Source organism: Manis pentadactyla, chromosome 6 (genome assembly GCF_030020395.1).
Source record: "Manis pentadactyla isolate mManPen7 chromosome 6, mManPen7.hap1, whole genome shotgun sequence".
Taxonomy (NCBI): Eukaryota; Metazoa; Chordata; class Mammalia; order Pholidota; family Manidae; genus Manis; species Manis pentadactyla.
Window position 1 is genome coordinate 150,268,289 of NC_080024.1, and position 25,353 is coordinate 150,293,641.

At 39.9% G+C, this 25,353-nt stretch overlaps 1 long non-coding RNA gene across 1 annotated transcript; it reads right to left on the reverse strand.

Moving 5' to 3' along the window:
- Window positions 1-2,192: 2,192 nt before the first annotated feature.
- LOC118907788 (uncharacterized) lies at window positions 2,193-24,528 on the reverse strand. Its single transcript, XR_008998382.1, has 7 exons — window positions 24,083-24,528; window positions 18,883-19,158; window positions 17,634-17,710; window positions 12,583-12,621; window positions 8,752-8,945; window positions 6,952-7,003; window positions 2,193-2,378 (listed from the first exon to the last, which is right to left on the reverse strand). It is a non-coding gene; the product is annotated as an uncharacterized LOC118907788 (long non-coding RNA).
- Window positions 24,529-25,353: the final 825 nt, after the last annotated feature.

Genomic DNA, 25,353 nt, shown 5'->3' on the forward strand with positions numbered 1-25,353 from the left:
TCTTTGTAGGCATTAGGTGGCAATGTCACTTAGCTTCTTGTCACCCTAAATCTTCTCTGACCAAGGTACTCGGTGTGTCTGAGGTGTAACTACACAGCATGGTAGGAGACGCCTGCAATGAAAGAACAGTCCTGTGCTGGGAGAATGTTTCCAGACCACCTTCCTCCTAACCCCACCTCCACCATTTACCCAGCCTCGACAGATCCATTGTTCATACTTTCCATCCATGTCTTAAAGCAACGCTCTCCTGAAGGAGAAACAAATCAGTGCAATTTGTTTTTCTTGGTGATGAAAGAATATTGATTTTGCATATATCCCCAGGGGGGTCGTAGAGTACGGAGAATTCCCAGAAACGGGAAGAGGTGAGTGGAGTTACGTAAGGAAAACACGAAGACATTCAAAGCCTGGGGAAAGAGACAAGCAGCTGGGGTATGATGGGTAAGTGGAGAGTGTCTTGAGTGCGGCTCTTGCTAGCTGTTTGCTCTTGGCTGAACAGGGCTTCCACGATCCCACCAGGAAGGCTGAAAATCCCTAACTTGGGAATCTGCTGTGACCACTGTATCAAGTAATTTAGGTGGAAATCTTTTTTAAATTACAGAGTAAAATACATACATAAAATACTATTTTTTCCAGGGAGGGAGAAGAAAATGCATAATGTATCAAACCGGGAAGCCTGATATGTTTTCTCTTTCCTTTATATTGCCCAGTTATTTTTTAACTCCCCAAAATTGTATTTTAAATATATTTCCTGTCACCTAGAGTCAGCCTACTTGGAGGTTAAAGGCTCTGTGCAACTGCAAAGACAAAACATGGGTTTTCTGTAAAAATTAAAATTCTAAGTTCAGTTATTCTCAGGATTTATTTTTCACCTCATTGTTACACTTAATAATTGTTCAGTAAAGCAAAAAGATCAGTGCCTCCCAGAAATGCATTTTTTTGGCATTTTTGCAGTGACTTAGTACAGAAAATGCCGTGAGTGTACTGGAACTAATAGTAGCATTTCACTGCAAAGCAACATCTGTACACTGTAGGTGCTTAATAAAAGGATGTGTGCTGATGTGCAATTTAAGGTACCCGGGTAGTAAAAGATAAGTAAGTGTTTATTCTGGACAAATGCATAACTCATAATTTTTCAGAATTTAAATAAACTTATCTTGATCTAAGCAGGCAGGTGGATGGGACCACGTCCATTTTGCTGTGATGCTGCCTATCTTCCCATGTTGCTAACTGAACCCGTCCCAGGTAGAGCCACACAAACAGTGCTGCTGGTGTGTACCGGGGGGAGGAACAAATGGGTGTACTGTGTTTTTAGGTCACTTCTTACAAGTTTCCCCAAGCTGACTTCTCTGCAGTAGCCCATGGGGAGCAGAGGACATGCACAAGTGCACCAGTCGGTGCAGAGCCTGCAAGGATGCTCAGGGCATGTTTATGAAAAATCCTAGCGGGCTTCGAGTCGCTGAAATGAAGTTGCGTGTCAGGTCGACTGCAACTGTCCTCCCATTTGGTCTAGCTGAGCAGCTCTTGGGACACGCTAGCTTGTCAACACACCTGTTTCACTACATCAGCACGTGGTACCTCTGACAAGGACCGTGCCAGCAGTGAGCACATCTCACCTACTAGGAGACACACGAACAGGAGCACTCGGTACTGTGGTTATTCTCACTCCTGACCAGCACGTGGGCTGTGGAAAAGCACGTCATCCATCAAAGCAGAGGGGACGGCCGTCGGTTACCCCAAGGAGAAGAGCACTGCTTTGGAGAAGACGCTGTCCCAGCTGCTGTACCTGGACTGGGGCTGGGCTGCGGGGGTTGGTGGTTTCCACACGTGGGGCAGGACCCCCTCCTGACGCTCCCATCACGCCCAGCACCGACCGTCGTCCTCTGGTCCCCGCTGCTCCCTATGATGATCTTCCTTTCTTACAGCCCCACTTCGTGATGAAGGGCCTCCTAACATTTCAAACTGGGCTGAGCTATGGGCACTTCCCTGGTAAGTACGCTTTTGCTTTCCCTTTCCCAATATTGCTAATTTTTGAAAGAACACTTTTGGTAAAAAAGGCCATTAGGACAGAAAGTTAAAACTACAGGGACATTATCAAAAAAAAAAAACCCACAGTGATGTATCTTAGCATTCTATGCTAAGTTTGAGCAGACTTTTCATTTTTTTCTTCAGCACCAATCAAAAAGAAGTGTAATTTTAGCATTTTATTTAAATGTAAATTTAGCAATCCTAGTTCTCTTCATAGTGACAAACTTGAGCAATTACACTTTAAAACTGGTGATGTTAACACTATTCTTTAAATGCCCTTCAAAGGTAGATTCAGAACATTAGAACACCTCCTATTTATCTTCTGTAGTTCCTCTTCTCAAAAACTTCATCTCCTGTAAAATAAAAATGGAATCAAACTTTAATTAAAATGATGAAATATGTATTATATATATGCATTAATGATGATTTATGAAAAAAAGTAAAGAATCTAAGATAAAAAAATGAAAAAAGGGGCTAATTTAAAATTTAAGATTCTTGGAAACAAATTGCAGGATTTTGCTTAGCAATCTTCTCTTTTGATTGACAACGAAGCCCCTTTAATAACACAATTTTACCTTCTCTTTTAGAGCTAGTAGCCATTTATTTTACAATTTTTTTTTTCTATTGAAAACAATAGCTTTATATAGTTACAAGCAAATACATTCAGGAATTATGACCAAAAGAAACTGCCCCAATGTTTCATTGTACCAGTCAGTGACTTACTTCTTTCGTAGATAGTGTGTCAATCTGCAAAATGCAATTTCTGAATATTTAAAAATGTGTCCTCATACCTACCCGTACTGCTACTTACACGCATGCACAGATATACCTCATACAATTTACCCTCAAGGACAAGATGTATCATGTTGGTAGAGGAGGACCTAAAAAAATCAGCATTTTGGTAGCAGTTGCGTATGTTCAATTTTAATGCCAGAAGTATGTAAAAAGGTTATCATGGAGTATTTTCATGACCAATTGGAAGCACCTGTCACTCATATCTTTGACATCAAAGACATCTGTATTTTAAAATACAGTATCAAATCAGAATTAAGTAAGTGGGAGATTCTCCCCAGTATTTTCTTTGTTCTCTTGAGTACTGTCCTATTTATGACCTGGTTGTCTGCACGGCCTACTTCACTCGTTGAGTACATGGCTAGTCCTTCTACCAAAATGTTGTATTCTCTGTCAGCATACAGTGTCATTACCAAGATTATTTATAGTGTTTATGTGTAAAAGTCACAACCTCTGAACCTAACAGGAAGGAAGCCAGAGGCCAGTCTGAAGGACAGAACTTCCGCCCCACGAATCACTGTGCGCGTTTGGCAGTTCATTCGGTCGGAGTTATGAGTTGTATCAATCATCAGTCTACTCTTAGGGCCCCCATACGTACAGTGAGGATTTATGAGGGCATGAGCAGACAGTGGAGCAAGAGAACAGGCAAAGGGCTTGGGTGTCATTTTAATGAGCTGTATGTGTTAAAAGCCGTAAGATAGAAGACTTGCTTTGAGAGACGATCGATTTTTTTTCTTTTCTCTAACATGATGTTTCTGTACTTGCCACTCTTTCGAATTAGCAATTATTTTTACAAGGAGTTGAAAAGGAAAAAAAAAGATGATGTTATTTAAAACAATGCTTAACCTTCAGCAGATGAAACAAGGTGAATATGATTCAAAAGTAAAAGCACGGGCTTTTTTTTTTTTTTTGGCTTAAGATCAACATAAACATTAGAACAGAACCTACTAATTATGCGTGAACTTTTCCATAATGCAGTAATCCTGTCTCTGCTTTTGTTTTAAGAGAAGATGATGCTATGTGTCGGTAAAGGCAGAAACTAATGAAAGACAGGACTGGAAGGCCCCTGGGTGAGAATTTGGAAAAGTGCTTATTAGTGTAGTTGTTCAGAACACAAATATTGAAGCAGGAGGTTTAAGTTAGATTTAGCTTAGTAATGGTGGAAATAATTCTACAAGAGACTTACTGAAAAATAATACAGTATACAAGCCAGCAAGGATTCAAGACAAGAAGAAAATGCTCTACTTCAACCACATCTGCAATGACAAAATGGAGTGAAATACCGAAAGAGTTGTATAGCTTTTTTATTTTTTTATAAGTGAAAAGTGAACTTTTTTAAAGAAAGGCCGACGGCCACAAGCAGAGCCTCACTTGGCTGTGTCTGGGGTCTTGGAAGCTTGATCACCCTGCTCCTACAGATGCACCTCGAGTGCCTGTGGGGGGGTCCGGGCAGGGACGCGAAGCTACTCCGTACCCCTGGCAGAGAACCATCCCCCTCTACTGGGGAAGGTGGTCCTCTTCAGCCAGCACCCAGGACCCCTGAGCACGGGGCGGAGGGGGAGGAAGGGCAAAGCCCCAGCCAGTCAGGTCCCCCGAATCAATGCTGGCGATCAATGGGTGACAGATACCACAGCCAGACTGCCCTCACATGCTGAAAATAAATATAATGTGTGTCTTTCTTTACTTTTAACTTTGCTGATGATAGAGATAAAATTTAATTTGTTGTTGATACTTACACCATACAGGGATTGGAGGATTTCTGAATCATCATAGATGCCACAAATTATTCCTGGTACTTAATGTCTTTTTATCGGACTACAATGCTGGATGGTATGTGCTAGTATCCTTGCTTTGCAGATGAGAAACTAAGGCTCAGTGAAATAAGGCAGCTGCATCAAAGCCCACCAGGGGACAAGCTCTCAGACAATCTGATTCAGAGAGTGGCGCACTTCCCTTCCTAACCCAGTGTGATATCCACTTTATTTTCCATTACTTGCTCAACTAATAGCTGCTATAGGGAATTTTCCTCTAGATGTCAAAACTTATTTTTGAGACTTACTAAGAGCATCCATAAAGATTTTTGCTTTGTCTCCATGTTTTTTTATTTTAAATATAACATTATTCTATATTTTTTCCATTGTCATTTATAAAATTATGTCATATTATATATCATATGTGTTATATGTTATATAATTCATATGTAACATTATATATTTTTATACGTAACAAGAGTAGATTTTTTTGCACTGGGGTTAAGAAAAACATAATTGGTTTGTAATAATTGGAATGCTGTGTACAATAGTGAAAGAGCTCTACATTATTTTTATTTATTTTTATTTATTTTATTTATTTTTCTTAGAAACATATTCACAGTTGAATATAATATCTTTTCTTCCCTGTAACTGTTACTATAGTTATCCTTCCTCATATGCTAAATATTAGTTTTTACTTTCATTTGATTAGATTTGTTTATAGATGTGAATTACTGTAACTTGCCTTTACTGTTTTTATGAAAAAAAGTGTGATAGAATAATGCTTTTAAAGAGCAGCTCTAGAGTTCATTTGCTACATGATCATTTGTGTTTCTCTACCTCTCCTCCTCAAATAATCAAATAATTGATGGCTAGATCCAGCAGAAAAAATATATAATTTATTCAATGATTTTTAACCCCCTGAAAACTTAGGGTGGACTCCACCCAGGAAGACTTTGCTGTTGTAAGCCATTGTTTCGCGGGTGCACAACTGAATGTCTATTTTCCAAGAAGACGGTAAACTGGAATGGAAGACTGGCTCCAATCCTAATGCAATTCTGGTGTGTCATGGTGAAATCCAGTAGATTTTCTGAGAAAACCCCGTGGAGACGGAAGATAACAAGTATGCAGTGTTTGGGAGATGGATGCAAACATCTCAGAGGAGAAGGCTAGGGGCCCCACCCGAGACAGCTTACAGTGTAGATTTGGATATGTACCTTTCTCATCCTCATTTCACTGTGGCACAGCCCTGCCTGCACTGTCACGCTGGCAAAGGTGAAAAGGGGCAGCAGGAGGCTGTCTCAGAAGGGTAACACCTGGGTGCCATCCACACATGCCAGCCAGGCCGACAGCCTCTCCCTTCACCCAAGGACCAGGTGTGCTGTCCAGGGGCCAGTCCACTGCAAAGAGCTAGGCAGAGTGGGAAAAGGAAGGCCCACACTGAAGCAGTCACCTGGAGGGGGCCAGCACATTCGGGGGTCCTTCGTTGGTGGTTTTCCATTTTGAAGAACATTTCTCTGTTACTTTAAACTGAGCAGATGGTGTAGAAAGCTGGGCATGGAAGTCTCATCTCTGAGCAATGCACCAACACAGCTATAGTGTCAGGTACTCTCAAGGGAACAGGTGGGGGTGGGGATCTAAGAGTGTCATTCCAAAAATGAAACTCCCAAATAAATGTAACTATGTAATACAAAAAAAGTTGAATCAGAGTTAATGGAAGAGCGGAACAAGAATTAAAAAGAAGCATAATAAACATTTCCCAAGTGACAAAATAATTTGTCAAAAGAGAACATTTATAATAAAATAATAAGCCAGGGTATGAAAAAGGAAAAAAAGAATTTGATAAAAGTGAATGATAATAGAAGAAGAGAATCCATTAAATTAAAAATTAATAATTATATGTATTATTTATTAAATCTATAATGTTTATATATTATATGACCATTCATTTTTAATAATAATGGAACCTGTTCTATTGTTTTAAATAATCTGAAATAATATATACATATTACATACTATATAATATATACAGAGTACATATTATACTCTGTTCTTTGGGATACATTTACATATTTATATAATTCATCCAGTGGGCTAATACTATCTTTGAAACATTTATGTGTATGAACCCAAACTTACTGTTCAGTAAACATTTCCTATGCTAATTTTATAGTTGCAATCATATAGAAAAAGACTTCTGGATGATAGTATCACATGTTTAATTAAGGTACTGAGCTTAACCTTGCAAATGCCCCAAAGACAAAAGTTCCTTCTTAGGACCCCAAGATTAAGAATATAGGCCTCACTTACATTTTATGGCATCCATTGCATAATAATCTCCCTTACATTCTCAAAACAAGGTAAAAGCTAACCAAGGGCTTACCTTTCTTGAAGGCCCCACTGATAGCATATCCTCAGTGTTTCTCACTTGACACCTATAGTTCAAACATTTGAATTAAGGTGTAGTTAAAGTATCTCAGGCTTATAATAATTTTATATTAAGCATGGAACCAGCAGTGCATTAAAACTACATAATTCATCATGAACAAGGAGGATTTCTCAAAGGCATGACAGAGTAACTCTACTGGGAGAACCTGTGGATATAATGTCCACATGGGGGAACTAACGACAAAAAGCTGATCACAGTGGAGGCAAATGTTAAATTGATGTGGCCTATTTTTTATTACAACTTAGAATATTAGGAATGGGGGAACTTCCTAAACTTGATAAATATTTTTCATAATTTTTTGAACTGTAGATACGTTCTTTTAAATTTGAGTGTAAATCAAAACACTTGTTTTAATCATTGTAGCTATTTAATACAGACCTAGAGATCTTCCCCCATATGTAAGTTTTGAAAAAAAAAATACTCAAAGTAAAAAGCTACATAGTTTCATTTGTAGAATTACTCATCTATATTAAAAAAACTCAGGAGAGTCACCTGAAAAAAATTTAAAGAAAGTTCAGCAAAGTTAATACAAATAATGTCAAGTTTTAAAATAAAGTGTCTTCACTTCAGCATCATTCAAGAGGAAAATAAAAATGAATAAAATATTCAAATACCATGCAAAATCACTACTGATTATGTGTTCTGAATACAAAGCCCTTTTGATGCCTTCATTCTTTCCATTACTTCTGGTGACAATCCCTATATGCATTTACTTCTTTTTTTTAAAGCATTATGAAATTTTTAAGAAGTTCTCTGTTCAAGTAACTGGGCTGTGTTCCCAAAAACCACGTGCCCTCTGTAAGATAAATTCTAACCGAAATGAGTAGATGATGAGAGGCAACAAAAGGCCAGGCAGTTTATTTGAGCACAATCCTGGGCGAGGTTCACCAGTCCGCACAGACACAGGCCAGAGAAGTTGCACCCAACCAGACAGGCGGGGAGTTTTTATAAGCACAGGGAAGGGAGGGGGAAGTGGGCCATGCCAGGGGTATGTGGGGCAATTTTATTGGCTCAGGGTTGGGTGATGGACAGCCAGAGGTCTCCTCCTTCCAGATGGAGGGGGTCTGCATCCTGGGTTTGTAGGCATGTCACAGGACTGGAATCCTGGAAGAGCTGTCTGTTCCTTCCTTATATGGCACAGAGCTATTTGGTGCTGTCTTTGTTCCACTTGCAATGTCCTCGCTTTCCTCCCTCCAGTACCTCCAACCTTACACCCTCCTTCCCCTGCCATCTCCTGTTTTCTATTAATGGTGAGCAGCGAGTGGGGCATCATGAACTGTGTCCTCATTTGGGTCAAATGGATCCAGGGAAGGGCACTGTTTCCTGACTAGGCCTAACTACTCCTATGTCACCTGCCCATGGAGAAAAAATAGCAACGATGCTGATGCAAGACTTAACACTTTCTGGTTTTCCATGCGCAGGTAATACTGGAGGATAGTAACATTGCAATATATGGGTTTAGTCTAGAGGACATTTCAGTTCCATACAGGGTTGTGTGCATGTGTGTGTGTGCACGCATGTGTGTGTTCTGAGAAGTAAAGGTGATGTTTGAGTCACGTATTGAAATGTATCTTATTAAATGTTTCTTTGCTAGTTCAGATACTGGAGCCTGATAATTATCTTAGAATTTGAGCAAATCAAGTCCCTGTTCTCCAGTATTTTTCTAGCAATACACCTTCACATTAATAAATGTGTATGTGACAAATACATACTACCTGATATCTTATAACTTACTGTCAAATTTAGTTTGACGTCTTCTGTTGTAATCGAGGCTGCCTCGAATAAGTTTTCCTCAGGATGAGGCTGGAGGTGCAACAGGGTTGACAGAAGAGAGAGTTCACACTGAGAGGTGAGAATGGGAGAGCATCGCCCTCACAAAACAGTCCGCCTGTTCTCTGTAAGTCCTGTGAAGCTGTTCTCTGTAAGTCCTGTGAAGCAAGGGTGTGGATGCTTACTCCGATTTTACAAATATAGAAAAAGATGTTCAGTAACAGTGAGTGATTTACCAAAATCACAAAACTAATAGTGTATGTATCGATAGTCCCAGGTTCTTTTCTGAAAGGTGAATGATGAAGTGGGACAAATTCTTTCCAAGATTTTTATAGTACTTTATCATTTAATGTCAAGCCCTTTAGCAAAAAATTGTTAAACATCTATCTAAGAAATAGTCTGCTTTTCTTTAGGCTTCCTAAAAGTTTCCAATGAAAAGATACTCCTCCTGGGAAAACAGACAAAAATGTGTGTATGAGTTTTAAAGTTAACAGAACACATTAGAGAAAAAGTTCAGAACTAAATTATTAACTCTCAAGGGCTATGGCACAATGTCTTCTATAGCCCAAGACATTGGTGGGCTGCATATCTGAAACTATGAGCCCACTCCTTTAGCAAATGCATCTGATTACAGTGGTTATCACCTTCTACCAAGCAGCTTAAGTTGAATTTATTTCCAGAAAACAGATGTTGAGGTGATTTGCCCTGTTTCAATCAGACAGAGATATAGATTAGAAGATTTTATTTCTTTTCATCCAAGATTATCTGAACCTGATTATGTAACAGTGTGTTACAAAATCAAGTGTACAGTCATATCTCAAAGTCACCTAAAAAGTACTAATATTATCCATGTAAAAATGTTATGGATGTTAAAGAACAGGAAATGTAAAGAAATCATTTTTTTATGAAACATTAGAACACAAAGAAATCTGTGTGTATTCTGTGCTATCTTAAAACACTATTAAAATATCACCCTTAAGGGCAGCTGGTTGCTTCTTGTTACTTCACTATTAGTGTTCCAATTTAAGATAATTGTGCATGACTAAATCCCATTTTAGACAATTTTTGAAGCAATTCTTCATGATTTCCTTTATTCTCACCCTATCCTGAGTTTTGTTCTTTCCCACCTCAGCTTTGTGCTTTGCACAATCAATCAAGCCCAGATGAGTCCTAAAATACTACTCCCTCCAGCAGCCTTACAAAAGCAAACAAAACAAAAGCAGAGTCAAGACAATTTTTCTTAGCCCATCATTAATAACTGTGTATAATATTTTATATATTCCCCTCCCTTTCTGGCAAGAAACAAAAGGGGGAAAAAAATGAGAGAGGGCTTTTTTTACAGACCGACTAAACTTTTCCTTATCCCCATGTCTTATACTGACATGTATATATAAATTTTATGTGTGTTAAAGTAGAAAAGCCATGACTTTCTTGGAAACAGACCTTAGCTGACAGATACTTATTTGTGAAGCTTACATCATGATTTTCAGGAACTCAATCACTCTCCCTCAGTGAGACTCAAGGCATTTATTTTTAAAATGAATTTTAAAATCTCTGAATATGTCACCAAATGATGGCGTGTGAATGTCTTGATACAATGCACATCAAAACCCTTAGTGACATAAAAACCCTCTCTCTATACATCTTCCTACCTATTAAAATAGCCCCACTACACATTACTCGCCTGAGGCCAGTGTCTTCTTTTCACTGTGTTTTCCCATTGTTTTGTATTGTGCCTCACAGAGCATAGCTGGATAAACAGCTTTGTCCTCAGCACTCTCTTCTTTACCAGGCTTTTTCATTTGCCTGGAATACTCCTTCTCCCCAACTCCTCATTTGGCTGTCCTCTTACTCATCTCAGGACTAGGTTTAAATGTCAGTTCTTCAGGCAGCCTCCCTGGATTCACAGGACAAATGAGGGCTTACTGATGTGCATGTCATAATACACTCTAACTGCCCTCGTGACACTTACCAGAGTTAGAATCAATACATTCCTCAGCAGTTACATATTAACCCTTTCTTTCGTTCTCACATACACCTTCCAGAAAGGACTTGGTAACCCCACAGCTCTAGTTTCTAGCAATATAGTATTCAACAGAGGTTTGTTAGTTTGTTGAATGAGCAAATAAGTAAAGGTCATTCAGCAAATACAGAAAAATGCTGGGTCTATTATTTTCATGTTGTATTGATTGAAGATGACTTCATCACTCTACTTAATTTAAGAACAGAGGGATTTATTAAGGGCTATGAAATAGCTGACCAAGGCAGTGAGAGGTCCAGAGAATTGTCCTGGAACTAAGCTTTCAGGAACAACCTCCAACTCCAAATATGGGGAGCCATTGCAGGACCACAGGTACCCGAGCCTCTCTGCCGAACTGTCTTCATCGGAAGTCCGCCACCATGTCCCACCGGGAGCCATGGCGGCTCCATCACGCCCACTCCGGCTTTCTGGAAGATGGCTTCCTTGCGTGCCTTTTCCAATCAAAGCAGCTTGTGTCCTCCACTAGAGGGGATTCTGCTCATGCTTAATGCCGCCTGTGACACTTCCGTCATGCACTGGCTTGTGCTGACCCCTCAGACTTTAGGACACTCTGGGTCTAATGAACCCATAAGAAGCTCTGACCACATGACCCGCAGCCAGGGGTCATTTCTAGCGAGTCTGAGCAGCTTGCCAAGTGTGTTGAGCGTTCTCTGTTGCAGATGCCATTGTCTTGCTTTAGAATCCAAAGATTCCAGATTAAGATTTCCCTTTGAGGGGATCACCCAAACTTCACACAGCACATTTCCCCACCAAATACCTCTAAAGCCACACAGTCTGATCTCATGCGCTGGGTCACACGGTGCGAGCAGCAGACCGCTCTCACCACATCTTGGAGCACCAGCACAGACCCTTCCTGCTCTGGGACTCCCTTGTCTCTTGTTAAATGGGTTGTAGCAGAAGTCTGGAATACAATGCTTTCAGATCCTAAGGAGACCTAAACGGATCGTGTTCCTTCTCAGTGATGGGAGAATGAAGATTCAATAATTCTTCCTGCAGAGGGGCTCTTCTGGCACGGCCCAGACTGCTGGACTTCACTTGTGTTGCAGACCCCTGAATCTTTATTGGGCTAATCCTGCACCTTCTGGAAAGCATGTGTCTAACCAAAGCCTCCGGTTCACTTGCCACTTCATGATCATCTGTTCCTTTGGGCATGTCACCCATACAGTGGGAAATGTCATATTTTCTGGAATGTATAGGTGATCGGAGTCCCTGTGGACTATCTTATGACAACAGGCATGCCCACTGGTGTCTAGGTGTTTTCACTCAGTATATTGTTTTGAAATTGACCCGTGTTGTCTGCATGCAGCAGTAATGCAAGTCTTTTTTTTCTGAATAAAGGCAGTTTGTTTCTTTATTCCTTTATTTTTTAGCACAGGTTTAATACAGATTCCTCTTGCTCAGTGCAACTTGCCACAAACTTCCACTTTATAATTGTTTATTCCTTTATATTCTCTTCCTTTATATTTTCCAGATTATAATTTCAGACATTAATTATTAATAATACACTCTTTATGAGGTTCCCCTTCAATAGCCACAAAACACTCTTACTTCAATTAACCCCTAGTTTACCCTGTCTGCTCAGCTGACTTGAAGTCTGTTGTGCCCTCAGGTGTGAGCTCAGGTGTGACTTTCCCATTCAGTTCACTAATACAATTTTTAATGTTTGATTTTGTTTTGGAATTTTGTTTGGACAATAACAGAAAATAAAGCAAACATAGTCTGTCTTGAGAAGGTCAATAAGAATCACAACTTACCATGGTACCCTCCTGATAGCTCCATACGAGGCGATGCATCTAAAAATTGGAAGCACATAAACATGTTACAAAGCACAGGCATGAGATTCAGAAGGAAAGGAAAATAAGCCCTCATGGTGCTTTGTTATACTCATGAAACATTGCCCCTCCCTCCTTTTTCCCCCCTAAATCAATCATGTTCTGAAATAAATGGCTGGAACTTTTTGAAATATTACCTGCATTGTCTGTGGTAGATTTGTAGTGAACAAGAATAGCAATAGCAAATGGTAAACATATTTAAAGCAAAAACTAAACTTCTCATATTAGATGACTGTAAATGAATCCATTCAAAATCACTTTCTGGACTAACTATTGGATCTTAGTGACTAGCAGATTTCTATTATCAAAACCAAAAAGAAGGACAGCAACAAAGCTCTCAATATTCTAAGACGAAATGATTGATTTCTCATAGCTTTTTTTCTCTTTGAAAGATCAAATGACCTGAATGGATCTGACTGAGATTAGTGAGAATTAGTGAAAAACACCACATGTTATTATGGAGAAAAAATAGAGGTAATACCATACTTTGCTAAGAAAATTATTTTAAACTTCTAAACTATATATTATTACATTTTCTAAGAGGAAGTGAAAAATTCGATACTTGATCCTTAAACTAAACTGCTTATAGTTTAGATAGTACTAAGTGTGGTCCTGAAAATATTAAGCAAGACAATAATCTGAATTTTAAGCTTTTCTATTCCTTATAAAATACTGTATATGCATTCTTTCTTTAGTGAAATAGAGATATCCTAAATTAATTGTTCTTTAAGATTTTGTCAGGAAAATAGAAGCCATTTGGACAGTCCCAGTAAGAAGGACTTTCACACCGGAATGGAGCCTTATAAACCATGGAAGGCTCAGGAGAAAATGTCAGATTGGGCTCTGGTGAGTGTCTTGGCTGCCTAGGGCACTAGAGATTCTGCTGCCTTCTATTTCTCCTAAATTTTGTGTAAGTGTAACTTATTGGCAGAAAACAATCTAAACCACATAGGGAAAGGATTTTCTGAAATGCCAAGAAAAATCTAGGATGAAGTGGCTCTGATTCTAGATCAGTAAGACACAATATGATATAATAATACTTGGCTACATCATTACATATGTTAAGCAGAATGAGTATCAAATAATATTAATGTGGACTGGAAGGTATGTATTTTATGTATGTCACTTCTGGGCTTGATGTTGGGAATCATTATTGATAAAATACAAAGTCACTGTGAGGTTGTAGGAGACCCAGATGGGGGGGTTGTTTTGCTTTTCCATCCCTGCTGCAACAAAGTATCACTTAACTGGCTTAAAACAACACCAAAGTAGTGGGTTACAGTCACAGAGTTTAGGAGTCCAAGCTCAGTCTCACTGAGCTAAGGTAAAGGTGTGCGCAGGCCTGGTCCCGCCTGGAGGCTCTAGGACAGAATCTGTTTCCCTGCCTTTCCACCTTCCAGGGTTCACCTGCAGTCCTTGGCTCGTGGCTCCTTTCTTGCATGATTCCAACATCTTGCTTCCTTAATAATTATCTCCTGATAACCGACTGTGATCAGCTGCCTCCCTCTTATAAAGACTTTTGTCATTATCTCAGGCCTGCCAGGACAACCCAGGATAATCGCCCACCTCAAGATGCTTAACGTAATCACACCTGCAAAGACCCTTTTGCCACATAAAGTAACATTCAGAGGTCCCAGGGCTTAGGATATGGGCATCTGGGGGACTACTGTTCAGTCTACCACAGGGTACTAAGCCTTTAAATCGCAATCTTGTCAATTCAACCACATATAGACTTAATTTCTTTCTAGACCAATAGGGCCACATTTTCCTGAGTTTCCTGATGATTACTAAACATCACACATTCAGCTATTTAACAATAATCAATTTGAGGACTTGTAATAATTATCTATAAGACCTGGCTGGAATATATCAAGTACTGCTCAGTCTTTTTTCTTCTTTATCATGAACTCCAGGGAATTTTTCTCTGTTCACTGATTGTTTACCAAATCCCTGGGTTCCCTGAATAATTAGATACGGTATTTCTCCCAAAAGCCTATTAGTTCCTATTTGGCCAGGCCCATTGTTTTTTTTTTTTAATTTTTTAGTTTTGGTATTAATATATGATCACATGAGCAATATTGTGGTTACTAGACTCCCCCCATTATCAAGTCCCCACCACACACCCCATTAGTCACTGTCTATCAGCATAGTAAGACGGTATAGCGTCACTACTTGTCTTCTCTGTGCAGTACTGCCTTCTCCGTGCTCCCCCTACATTATGTGTGCTACTCATAATGCCCCTTATTCCCCTTCTCCCTCCTTTCCCACCCACCCTCCCCAGTCCTTTTCCCTTTGGCAACTGTTAGTCCATTCTTGGGTTCTGTGAATATGCTGCTGTTTTGTTCCTTCAGTTTTTGCTTTGTTCTTATGCTCCACAGACAAGTGAAATCATTTGATACTTGTCTTTATTCACCTGGCTTATTTCACTGAGCATAATACCCCCTCTCCATCCATGTTATTGCAAATGGTAGGATTTGCTTTCTTCTTATGGCTGAATAATATTCCATTGTATATATGTACCACATCTTCTTTATCCATTCATCTGCTGATGGCCACTTAGGTTGCTTCCATTTCTTGGTTATTGTAAATGGTGCTGCGATAAACATAGGGGTGGCATGTGTCTTTTTGAAACTGGGATCCTGCATTCTTAGGGTAAATTCCTAGGAGTGGAACTCCTGGGTCAAATGGAACTTCTATTTTTCAGTTTTTGAGGACCCATACAGCTTTCCACAATGGTTGAACTAGCTTACATTCCCACCAGCACTGTAGGAGGGTTCCCCTTTCTCTGCATCCTCGCCAGCATTTGTTGTTCTTAGTCTTTTTGATGCTGGCCATCCTAAGTGGTGTAAGGTGATATCTCATTGTGGTTTTCATTAGCATTTCTCTGATAATTAGCAATGTGGAGCATCTTTTCATGCGCCAGACCCATTGTTTTTAAGTGAAATATTCATTCATACAAAGAAAAAATGCACAAATAGATAGATGATAGATAGATATGCTAGAGTAGGCAGTTAGACATGAACAGGAAGGCAAACCACCCAGTCTCTGCCCAGAGACAGCCCTGTCTCCCTTAGACCAACCCCTTTTATGGCTTAGCACAAACTGATAAGCAAAAGATACAGGTTACGGGGACTTGCTCAATTTTGGAGCTTATGCACTTTGGGAAGACCTAGTGTGCTAGAAACCCTGAGGCCATCACAACACTATTATATCATTTACACTGTGTTTTGTGTCCCTACAGTAGGTTTTGCTTAAGCGCTCATGGGAAGATGACAACACAAACTTGCACAAGGAGGCTAAAGGGGAGGAACAGAGGCATCCCGAAGGGTTGTGTGAGAATGACAAAATGGGAGGGAAGAAACGAAGTAAGCCCCATAAAAAACACAGTGCAAAACTCAGCAGGCTGCTACCCACCCTCAAGGGTGACACAGTCCTCTGCCCAGTAGCAGATAGAGCATATATATAGACCTAAAATAATAACTAGCTTTCTTAATATTTTTGAACCTGCTGTTTCCTTCTCCTGTCATCAGATCATTTCACACCCGAAAGATATATTGGCTGAATACTTGTAAAACCTTTGAATTCTCCCTCATTGTATTAGTCAGGACTCTCCAGAGAGATAAACCAATATGATATAAAAGGAGACTTATTATGAAGAATTGGCTCATGTGAGTATGGGGCTGAGAAGTCCCACAGTCTGGCCTTTGTAAGGCAGAGAGACCCAGGAGACCTGGTGGTGTTGCTGAGTTGAAAGGTCTGAGAACCACGGGAACCAGAGGTATGTGCCCCAGTCCACACGCAGGAGACTGTCCAGCCCAGGAGTCAGGCTGAGTGGCGGAGAATCCACTCTTCCTCTGCCTTTTGGTTCTGTCGGGCCCTCAACAGACTGGACGCTGTCCACCCACCTTGGGGAAGGTAATCTACTTACTGAGTCGACCAATTCAAATGCTGATCTCATCAGGAAACACCCTCACAGACATACCCAGAAATAATGTTTAACCACGTATCTGGGCATCCTTTGATCCAGACCAATTGACATAAAACTGTCACCCTTCCTTATTACTCAGTGAAGCTTCGCCCTGATATTGCCAATTTATGCTCAGGTGAAAAAGTGTTTGTGCTGTTGTAATTCTTTTTCTCTTTTTATTTATTTTGGTGATTAAAGATGTACTGGAGTCTCAACTTGATTAGAGTAAGTTTGGGTCAAATTTGTCCCGAGGCATTCTAGGGCAATGAACAAGGAGCACGTTGCCTATGCTTAGGGGCCTCCTGGGGCAGGGGGTAGGTGGGACCTCTCCCACACTCAGATGTGAAATCCTGGGAGAGTCTTACGGATAGCAGGGTAGACTCGCAGCTGGCATGGTTTTGCCAGACAGAATGTCAGAGCCCCTGAGATGGAATTCACCCAAAAGAAAGGAGTCTTGCCAGGAAAACCAGACTCACCAACAGAGCCTAAAGCTTGGAAGAGAGTGGTTGTTTGTACTACCTGGTCTCTGGGTTTTGATCCTGTCCTCAGAATACTCTGGTGACATCCGTTTTCCCTGGGGGAAACATCTGTGTGAAATGAAATGGTGCTTCTCTATAGCAGAACCATTAAAAGGCAAAAACAACTGTCATGGGAGAGCAATGATCCAGGGGCAAGAATTGTGATGATTCTTTTTATGCAAGAAATAATCGCAGCAGCAGAAAGATTGAGAATATCTTTGTCTGGGGTAAATTGGCAAGAGTTTGCCCCTTGGGAAAGGCAGAGATGTGTGGAGCAATCAGGCTTCTGTTGTACTGCCCCTCACAGGGGCAGGGACCTGCAAGACACCGTCAGCACAGGGCAAGCCGCCCACATGGCCTCAGGCACCGCTGGCTGCGGGCTTTCCAGAGCGATGTGGTGTCCGGGGGGAAATTACAAAGAGCTGCGGGCCTGTGGGGGCTTGCACCCAGCACAATGCGGATTAAAATGGATGTGACCTAAATCTTACCTTCAATTTATCTGATGCCCAGACATGACAGATACATAATGACTTGCAGAGCCACAAATGGAGGATTATCTTCATTTCTGTCTATTTCATCAAGAGTCATGCAGAATTTTTATAAGGTGTATTTGTTTCAAAGCATGGAGAAACAAAACAAAGTAAACAATTAGAAAGTACACTGGAGAATAAATAATTGCTAGTGCAATGTTTAAAAACCTTTGTAAGGTGAAATGTCTTGTATTATTCATGCAATAACAGAGAAAATAAAATTCTTCGCATGAATCAGTTATTTATTCTTTCAGTTTCAAATAATCCATAAATTATCAGACCTTGAAATTATTCCTTTGAGGCCACGGTTTCCAAACAGCAGCACTACTGACATTTTGGACTAGATAATTCTTTGTTGTGAGAGGCACACTGTGCACTTTAGGGTGTTCAGCAGCACCCCTGGTGTCTGTCCACTAGATGCCACAGCACGTCCCTGTCATGACGATCAAAATGTCTCTGGACATTTACTTCATGCTCATTACCAAATGCACCCAGAGGGAGAAAGTCACTCCCACCTTCTCACGGAGAACCATTACTTTCAGACACTAAACAATAAGCTCAAATTCACTCTCATGGATTTATCTCGGCATTGCGTAATATAAGTAATGCAAGTAAAGACCTTATGTTTCCTAATGTTATGTAACTACATAAAATATATTCTTTACCTGCAGGGATAAATCTAGATTAATATTTAAATGTAAAAACAACAAAGATTGAGTTAAATTGTTCCAAAGTGAATGTTACAAATGGTATTTAGAAAATTGTATTAAAAGCAGAGGGATCACTAAAACCTTCTTATGAGCCAGACATAAAAACATGATTTTTACTATCCAGGGAGGGTTATTTTTTTTTTAATCCCAGAAATGGAGTAAACACGTTAGAGAGGAAAATCATATTCAGGCTTTTATCTTATTCTTGTATATGGTGGTAATAAACACTTTTCCTGTCATTTGTGGTTCTTTGCTCCAAGATGATGTGCATGATATGAAAAAGCAATCTGATTAAAATAAAAGAAGGATCTTTTTATTCTAAATGACATCTTCAGAAAAGAAAATCAGTTTTTTCTACCCAAAGAATATGTACTTCAAATTACCTACAGTGAATTATACATAGAAACATTTCAAAACAGATGAAACTACAAAAATGGAGACATTATAAATGATAAACTGATCAGCTTTTTCTCTGTTGAATTATGAAAGAAACTTACCAGAGAACAGTACAAAACTCTGATGTAGAAACACATGATTTTATTTCTTCTGCAGGAAAGGAAGGCACAGAAACAACCTAACCTCTACAGTCATAAAGATGAATTTTAAAACCGATAAAACCCATGGGTACAATCTTCAAAACTGAAGGGAAACTTGGCTGGTGTGGTTTCATTCAACATTTACCAATGTATCTATATATTCGTTTTTTTTATGTAGCCACACAAGACATTTCTCTATAACAGTAAACCTTAGAGAATAATCCATGAAAATGCTGCCTGGAAGAAACAGACATTAAAAGTTTAAAGCCATGATTTCATACCATTGCTCAGATTAAGTTTTTTATCTCTGGTATTACTGCATGATAAAGAAAACCAAATAAATTTCACTCATGAGGTTTTTCCCTAGAGCTCTCCACTGACAGTGAAAATGTCAGGAAAAGATAAGTGCGCATACCCTGCAACTGCTTTGAGTCTAATAACTAGCCATTTAACTCCTATAGCAATGGGAAAGGTGACACACCTTGAGAAGGACCACAGGACACACCCTAGAGACAGATGAGTCTCAACCAGACACCCACCCAATACCCAGTGTAGGGCTGACGGCAATTTAGTGGGTAAGTTGAGATCATTATCTCAAAATGGCAATAAATAAAATACATTTTAATCAGTGCAGATGCAGAACTTTAAAGGGATATTCTGGTTCAGACAAGATCGAGTTCACAGATTTTTCCCCCTTTTCCTCCCACCAGGTACAGCATGACATACAAAATGCAGGAAGGCCAAGAGAAGACAGGTTGGCTAGGGAACTCCAGCCCCAGGGAACAATTCAACAATGAGCTCCTAGGTCTCTGTTTGGCCTCTTGAACACCCTGGGCTGGGTGCGGGAGCAGCTGGCAACTGTGAACCAACAGCCCAGGGAAAGACTACTTCTTACAGCTCAGGTCTTGGGAAAGGACAGTCTAGCCAAACAGCTTTTCCGCGATAACTGCCCTACTCCAGTCCAACACGGCAGTGGAAAAGCACGGGCTCTCACACCTTCACCATCAGGGAGGGGTGGGGACCGAAATGTCCCAGGAGTCTGCAAATTCCAGGAGTGGGGGTTCTCCTGGCTGTGAGAATGGACTCTGCACATGCTAAATAAACAAATGAGAAGCAATCCGACTTCATCGACAGTGTTTTACATCTCCTTAGCGTTCTGCAGTTTTTAAATGTATTGTCTTACAACTGCCCCTGAAGTAGACAAAGAAAGGTTAATATATTCATTTCACTTTTTTGCCTCCTCGGACTATGAATCAGGCCTTTAAATATCTACTACTCACTCCTTAATCTACCTTGGAAACAACCGCTCATCTTTCAAATCTCACATAAAGATGCCGTTTCCAAAGAGCCACATCCCCAGAAGCCCCAGCTGTATCTGGATTTCTATGAACAACTCCATGACATCTTGAACTATTTTAATCCCATTCATGTAATGAGGAAATGACCCTATGCTTTGTCACTTCACAGAAGCAGATTCTATAGCCAAAGGAATGAAAATATAGTTTTTCCCTTTGCATTCTTGAGTTTAGGGCTTTCTGCTGCAGGGAGCAGTCCCCGGGTCTTTTCATGTATTTCAGGAATCTCACAAAAACCGTCCCCACCACAGCATGTGTTGGCAGGCAGTGGGGTTGGGTGGAAGGGTTGCAAGATCGCATAAAGAGAGTAGTGTTGTCTCAGCAGGGAGGAAAAGTTAGAGCCCCTGGACTTCGAGGCTAAAAATGGGAAAGGAGAGAGGGGGATGAGGGGGATGCCCAGGCCTCACAGCGGCAGAGGCAGGAACCCCACTAATGAGGAGCTGGGGGCTAACCCTGGCCTCACGCCAGAGCACTGGGAGCAGCAATGGAAGAGTGACTGGTCGGCAGAGAGGACCGTCTCCTCTGTGTCCTGAGCACCAGCAGAAGGTGAGGGGCGAGTCCTCAGCATCCCTAACAGAAAGAGCCGTGGGGACCAGGACTCTCTCTAAAGGTAAAATCGTAATGGCCTCTGAGGTCTTGTACAATCTAATGAAGGTGTGTGTGGGGGTGGGGGATGGCAGGGGAGCAGGTGAGAGACAAAGGGAGAGGGACAGACTGCAAATACTTAAAGCCTGATTCTTTCTACATTCTAAAATAGACGAGATAGATCCCACTCCTCTAGAATCACAGAGCAGTTTCTGCCTGAGACATCTGTTTATTCCTTTATATATTCCACTAGACTTTAAGCTGTGTGTGTGGTGTGCAGAGTCACGTCTGTTTGGTACATAAATGTACTATGACACCTCACTGTGATTCCCCTTTCTCACATCTAGGTTACAAAAAGATATTAAAAATAACACTACAAAACAAAATAAGAGAGAAAAGAAAAGTTATAGTTTTAGCACTTAGGTCACACAGGACAAATAGACCATGTATCAAAAAACAGGTTATATTTTGTAAATAAAATTTTGTTTTCATTTGGTCAAATCTATTGTTTTCAGTGACACCAAGAAGTAAACCAGTTCGACTAAGATATTTTCCTTTCAACTTTGGTTTTCTTTCAGATAAAACCGTTTCTTTACACACAGAGAGAACAGAGCTCTGGTAGTGGGTTACTCACATGGTAAGAGGCAATTCCGGACTAGAATCAGGAGACTGCTCATGATGTTTGGAAAGACAACAGAATCTTTCAATTTGTTTCATAAATTATATATGCACCACTTCAGCATTTTATTAAAAATTATAATAATAATAATAATAATAATAAAGGGAGAAATGTGGTATCCACATATAAATCAAGTATAAAAATCAAACGAATATTCATATTTGAACTGATTGTTTATAGTTCATAATGTGTGATCAAAACCGAAAGTTTCTGTGATGACTGCCCTTGTACTGTTCACCATGTAAGAACTCATTCACCATGTAAGAATTTGTTCACCATGTAAGAACTTGTTTGTTATGCTTCAGAAGATTGGAGACTGATGAAAATTAGGCTTGGGGTGGATTAATGATTGTGCATTGAGCATTGACTCCCCTATACAGAATTTTATTATTGTTAACAACCATTTGATCAATAAATATGAGAGATGCCCTCTCAAAAAAAAAAAAAGAAAAGAGATAAGTTGTTATTTGCTTTTTAATGCATGTAGGAAAATGGAGCATGAGCAAATCATACTTTCTGTAAAGGAGCCAGAAGGAATTTAGTATGTATATGAATTTAATGCAAAATATGAACCCAAATATAAATAGTGGTTTCCTTCCAGATTTTCAAGACTTTGGAAAGAAAGAAAAAAGCAGAAAGATTTCCTTTACTTGTTATGATTCTGCTGATGGAAAATGTCCTTCCATAGCTGAAAAATGAGTAGTTTTAAATATAGAGTATATACCTTTCGAAAAAAAAAATATATATGCAAATGTTCTTTGCATATACATCTATAATATATAATAAATATATATATAAATAAATACATATTTGCACCTCTGTTCCAACCCACTGACCACTTTTAGCTAAATTTCTTAATCAAAAAAGGACTAAAACATCCTTCAAACGGGATCTGACTCTGACATCACATTGCATAGGAAAAATCTGCAACTCTGGCCTTTCAAAAGAATTCTCTGGGATCTATAAGTTCTAATGGCCTTGTTATCAGCATTATTCTAGATGAAGCACTGTGACCAGAGAGGAAGCAGCAAGCAAGCAGGCGTGCCCAGGGCGTGGGGATGTGGAGAACGGCAGAGCCCGCCCGCCCCGAGTAACGGGGGCAGAGCACGCTGCTGAAGGCGAACAAAGCAGAGGGGTGGGTGATGCAGTTGAAAAAGCAGCTCTCCATCCACTTCATAGAACCTCACATTCTAAGCCTTTTGGACAATATTAACTTTATAAAAAGTAAAACTTATAAAATGAAAGAAATTGGGTAGATCTCCAGAAAGAGACGATGCCTAAGTCAAGTTCTGAAAAGTTCTGGGAGGCATTTAAGATGCATCTGCACAAAGAGGCAGCATTTATGACACTGTGTACTAGGAAGGGCATAGCATATTCAGAGACCAGCAAGTATTTCCTTCTACAATCTCATTAGAGAGCAAGGCCATGGACCTGTGCAACTCCCTGCACTCGTAAGTGCTGCTCATAAGCCTTCTGCTCAGTCCTGAGACGCAGCAGCGGTTCAGTGACAGTCCCTGGGCTGAGTGAGACTTGTCAGGAGGGACTGTCACATTTCTGCAGCACGGAGTCCACGTGCCTTCTCTGTACAGCCGTGATGGAACCTAGGGGCCTGGGCCACAGCCCCCAATTCTGTCCAGAGAGTATGGGATAGATATATGTGCAAATCAAGCCCCAGAGACTTTGGGTGGGGTGGGGAAAAAAACATCACACTCCAGGAGCAACCCTGATAGTATACACCCTCCCGGGGTATAAATTCTGCCATGTTTGATAAAGCTTTAGACAAAATCCTTAATTGATTTTCATGAGGCAAAGTAATAATCTTTTCTTTACAGGCATGCTCACTCTTTCAGAAAACAAACATAATTTTTGATAGGCAATGGTTAGACGGGGAGAATCCATTACAAAGAGACTTGCATTTTCAAGATAAAAATACAGCAGCTTTAGTATCATTTGAGAGTTTGTAGATAATTTAGAGGTTACTACTAACTCTATACATTTCAACAGGGAATAATGTTTCTGCATTCCTGACAGAATATACACAGCCTTCAGGAACATTTTAACCGGCAAAAAGTTCTCTTTTAAAATTGCTTTTGCCCTTTTCTTTCAAACCACTCATCTCAGTAGAGTATATTTATTCATACATTTTATACATTTAAGAAGTAAATGAAGAAAAAAGTCTCTATTTCATTTTGTCTGTATTTGAAAGCAACCACATAGTATAAATTAAATAAAACATATTCTTTTTAAAAATATTCCTACATTAGAAAAGAGAATGTTAACCTGCCTGCCCCTGGCTGGAGCAGAATAAAGGAACAGAGAGGGTTATTATGGCCTATCTCAGACTCCTGACCACATGAATCTGGGCTCTTTTCCTTGTTGACTCCATATTGCTGAGCTAAGGGTAAGGTGGAACAGCTAGAGACCCAATCATTTGCTGCCCTTCTTTTACTTTGGACTAAAACCCTGGGGAAAGCTTGAACACTCACAGGAAAGTAAACACCACATGTAACATTGCTCCTTTACTGCAGGAGAAATGACCTACTTTTTTTCTCTCTTGCTTGCAAAAGCCCAGACTTCTTTTCATAATGTTAAGAGACCTTGCAAAAGAAAGGGGGGAAAAGTAGATAGACACAAACACCAATTTTTTCAGTAACTAGAAGTATTTTGTTATGACCCGCCATCTTTTATGAAAGGTTTTAGGGAACTAAAATTGATAAACTTTATTATTTTGCCATTTTAATAAGTCAATATCCTGGGAAATGAGAGGGCATATTTGGGGGCAAATATAAGCCATGTAATTTTACTTTTGCTAAAGTAAACTTTGCTATGCATCAGCATTTTTGAAAAATAGTGGAGTATAATTTTAAAAATAAGCTGTGCATCCAGTTAGGACATAAAATATATTTCTTAAAATAATGTGTATTTCTTAAATTCTACATGCAAATGCATCTAACATAGACAAACATGTTTTTTTCACCTCTGTACCAACCACTGTTCATTTCTAATTGTCTAAGAAGTGGCAGAGGAGGAAGAGCAATATTAGAACTGATCACAGCAGCTGCAGTAGCAAAAGTGAGGAATCTCTTCGTTATCCAAGTAGAGCTCATTCAAATGTGTGAGTGGATCCTGGATAGCAAGAGCCTACATTTCACTACTTTATGTTGGAAAAATAATAACACATTCCCAGTTTACCTTAAACCCCAACAAAATCCCTCAAATATAAAAACACTTACACTCCTACATAATATTCCATCATAATAATTTTACAAAATGTAAAGCATTAAAAATGCCAGTTATTTATTCATTCACACTTAAAAATGTGTTTGTGGGCATATCTGTTTGCAGCACTTGATGATAGACATAAACATGGCAATGGTAAAAACGCAGTTTTCTTCTACACTGCAGCAAACATATTATATACTAACTACAAGCTAAATAAGAAAGTGGTAAGTTGAAAGGATGTAAAAAATGTATGTAATACTTAGTAAAATAAAATAAGGAAGTTAAAGGGATGATGAGTCAAGAAACGAAGAGGTGCTCGCCTTAGTTCAGGAGGCTCCGACTAACACCACGGAGAGTCGGCTTAAACCACAGACATGCACCCTTCAGTTCCGGGGCTGGAGGTCTGAGAGGGAGGCACAGGCAGACCCGGTGTCTCTTGAGGGCCCTGGGTTACAGATGGCCAATCTTCTCCGTCCTCACAAGGCAGAAACGGAAGAAGCTCTCTCCTGTCACTGGTTATAAGGGCATGAATCCCATTATGAAAGCTGCACCGTACATAATCTAATTAACTTGCAAAGGCCTATCTGTAAA